Raw genomic sequence first — 4,257 nt, 5'->3', positions numbered from 1 at the left:
GGACAATTTTTCAACTTTTAAATACTACAATAAAATAGAGTCAAAATAATTCATAGAATATTTTAGTATGCTGCTAAGAGACTTATTCAGATTATGCCAACAAAATTTTAAACCAAAGTTTTATGCACTTACTTTTTCTCTTCCCATAAAATGTGCTTGTACTGATGGACACCATTTTTATTAATGTGAAAAAGGAAGGTACAAAAGCCCCACCCCTTCACATGTGGTATCATTGGAAAGCCCTAAATGTCCTCTCTAGATACCAAAAGGAAATAATTCAGTAGTATGCAGTGGGTGGGAGATATTTAAGTTTACAAATGTCCTCTACAGAAGACAAATTTGAACTACTGGTAGTCAGGATTAGTCAGTCAACTCATTAACAATGTGTTGTTTTGTTTCCTGAATATGTTGCTTTTTTACATCTTGGGATCTACAGTGAGACTTTTCCAAACTGTTTGGGGCAAATCACATTTGGATATACAGACTGTGCACAGTTAGTTGTTCCTTCAGTTCTCCTGGTGTGTGTATGGCTGCTCATACCAAGCCATTCTTTTGCACATTCCTTGTTGTTAAAGGGGAGTTTTTCCTCTCCACTGTCACTACACACATGCTCAGTATGAGGGATTTCCATAAAGTCAACACAACACAAACGACTGTTTGTTGTTGCTACATGCTCATGCAGGAGAGAAAGCTGCAAGTCAATGATTTGATGCAATCTGCTGAGATTTCTTAAGTAGAAACTTTAATTTGGATAATAAACTGAGCTTCCACTGTTTGAACATATTAGAACCTATGTGTGATTGAATTTAAATGGCTTATTTTTGTAAACTGCCTGACAAAGACAAAGATTTTGAATTATTAAATTAAACATATAAATAAACTGAAGTTAATTGAAGTTGTTCCGCCAAACCAATGCCAGATTGTTACTCTTCCATAGTAATCAGGAGGCCTCTTAGTTCCCACTGTTTCCTTTCTCTAATCCTAAACTTTTATATCCAAATTGCTGCCCACTCACCAGTCAACAAATGAGTCATTGTTCTGCTGCATGGTCCATCTCCACCCAAAGATCAATCTTTCTGTTTGTCTGTTCCATAACATGCCACAAGACAAAGTGAATCTGTATAAGCATCAGTTATTAACTGATTTAATTTCATGAAATTAAAAATCATTAAACCCTTTCCTCTCCTCTTGAACACTTTTTCTGGTTTGATTCATGGAGCTAATGACTTTTTAAAGTTGGATATAAGATTTGCTCATCAGCTGGTTGAAATTAGAGAAGGGAATAAATGGAAAATTGTCTTTAAAACCTCCAAGGGGCATTATGGGTTTCTACGGTGGGACTAATGCTTCTGCAGTCTTCCTTGCATTAGATCACAATGTTGAGCTATGGTTGACCAATTTGAGTTTGTTTCTTTGGACATTTCATTTGAATCTCTTGATCATGTTAGATCTGTTGTCCTTCATCTATCTGCTCAAGAACAACTTGCTTTTTTTCAAGGCAGAGAAATGGTTCCAACACCTTGTTCCTTGACTTTACAAACTGTCATTCATTTGAAATGACAGCCATGCATCTACTCTATTCCATGCCCTTATTTTCTCATAGATCAAGGTCACCTGGAATAAACAAGTTAATCCCTCCTTAATCTGCTTAAGCAACTGTTTATCCTTTCCTGTGCGTGGCTCTCCTGATCCTAACAGACAGTTTATTGTTGAAGTGGAAACCTCAGACACTGGGTAGGAGCAGTTCTTAACAATATAGTGATCATAAGCTTCCTCCCTCTGCATTCTTTTCCAAGAATCTTTTCCCCACAGAGAGAAATGATGTTGGGGATGAAGAGTTGTTGGCTATCTAGTCAACCTTGGAGGAGATGAGGGCTTGACTGGAGGGAGCAGAGGAACCTTTTCTAGTCTGAACTGGCCATAAGAACCTTCAGCATATTGAAGCTTAAGCTGCTATGTTCAGGACACATTTAGGAGTGATTTTCTGACATCAGTTCTAATGCACTTTTAGCATGAGAGATGTGTTAACATGTTTATCATTTTATAAGGGCCTACTCCATATTTACTGGCTACATATTAGCCAGTAAATATTGTCTTCATTAAACCTATTTTATGCTGTTGGTACTCCACTGTGTTGGCCCATAGGGGGGTTGGGCTGCTACTGTATTGAATGTTTACCCTTGTATGTTTAGAAGCATTGACTTTTATATCACAATTACTTTAGCGAGTGCTGTGTTGTTATAACTGATAGGGTTGATAAATAAACAAGTGATGGAGTGTACTTATATCTTACTCTAGGAAATGACTAAGACCGGAAAGAAGACATTGTTACAATTAAGACTAACAGGGAAATAAACATTGGCAAAGTGAGACTAACCATGTTGATGACAAGCAGAATAACCTATATGTGTTCTTATCTAACAACCTTTTAAAAACATAGCATAAACTATTTGTTTACACATAAACTCTGAGATTGTGTTGTTTGTGAGTGACATCCAGAATAAAATATAACAAAACAAAGATACAAATTATAGTTTCAACAAATCACATATACATTTTCTTACCCCATGGTTTTGTAATTTACCATTTGTTTCTGAGCATATTTCTTTATCTTGTATCTCTGCTGTCTTATGACAAGTGAACAGTCTTCACCTAATGACCACTGGGCCCCTAGAGGCCCTAAAGGTCCCGCCACACAACCCAGATAAGTCTGAAATAAAAACCATAGAAAGCACTTATTTGAACTATTCCATAGACTAATTACTTCACTCAATGAATGAAAACATGAAGATTATCTGAGACATTTGCTTCACACAAAAACCAAAGCAGGTGTGTTTTAAAGTCAGTTTTTCGCTGCTGCTCTGGCCTCCTTTACAAGTTGGTCTATATTCATTTTAGATGTTGGGTTTATTTTGTTAGATTTAGAATTGATTTCTTTTCAGGTCCTCTTCTAGTTTAATCTTTGTTTGGCCTTAGTCACTGCTCCCCTTCCCAGCTGTAGTTCATTACCTGTAATCGGTTCCTTTGTCATTTGGTCTCCTCTTCAGCACATTAAGAATTCATACTCATATTCAGAAACCTTGACTTTAGGATGAACAGCATTGTTGATAGCATTGTTTGAGTTTTTTTTAATAAAATCAACTTTTGGGATGTTTTCTGAAATTGAAGTTACTTCACATTTCTAATGAACAATGCCTTTGTACATTCAAAACGAATCGACATTTATCCGAAATATCATGACATGGGATAGACTGGAAGCATTGGCAATTCTGTGAAGTGAAAAGCAACTGGCAAACAATATTACTGGTTTCTACAAAGCATTAATTGAGAAAAAGACAGCACTGTATAAATGGACTACTCAGAATAACAGACCAAACAAAAAACTGAATGCATGAAAATTTCCGTTTTTAGCCTGAATACTTACAACTGGTTCATGTCTTGTTAGACTTCTGAGCTGAACGCCAATGTCATAGTTAAAAGCTGCCTTAAATTTATCTCTCTAATTTGAACAAAACATGTTTTATTTTATTTATTTCTTTTACTATTTAGTCAAAAGTCAAGACTTAAGCTGTAGCATTATATTTTTCTATGTATAATAGCTATATATAACTCGGAAGGTGAAGTTGTCCATATTTGCTAAGGCAGACTTTCATTTGTTGGCGTCACTGATCTCTATCTCTGTATAGCATCAAAGCTAATATGGATGTTAGTTGTTGGAGATGACCCCTTCTCCAGTGTGGTTCGTACTGTGAGAATGAAGAAGATTGACCGAGTTGTGAGTTCCATTTATTAAGATCAAAATACCGTGCTGCTCTATCACCATGTTTCCTCATGGGAGAACACAGCAAACAGTATCTGATTCCTTTTCTAGGCGTCTAAGCTACACCCTAAAGAGGGCGTTCCCTTGATGTGTCATTCCTTTATCTTTACGTGTATATATGTGTGATTGAGTGTGTGCATACGAGCATGCAAGCAGCTAAAAGAGATAGAAGAAAACACAGAATAATTTATTCCCAACACAATTCAGTATCAGAGGCTAGTTCTGACCCTCCTACTATTATTTATACTCAGGATCCACTGCTGACTATTGTATAAGTAAATTACATAATTCACACCCACACTTCAAGGTCACCATTGTATACAGAGCAACAACTTGCGATTACCTTTGTTAAGAGAATAAAATCATCAACTTCTAACTCGTTATATTCCCTTGTGCTCCCGGATTCAATGATCCCATGCGTGGAAACAAAAGCCACA

This window comes from Poecilia formosa, unplaced genomic scaffold (assembly GCF_000485575.1).
Source record: "Poecilia formosa unplaced genomic scaffold, Poecilia_formosa-5.1.2 Scaffold65, whole genome shotgun sequence".
Taxonomy (NCBI): Eukaryota; Metazoa; Chordata; class Actinopteri; order Cyprinodontiformes; family Poeciliidae; genus Poecilia; species Poecilia formosa.
Note: the sequence above shows the minus strand (reverse complement) of the source record.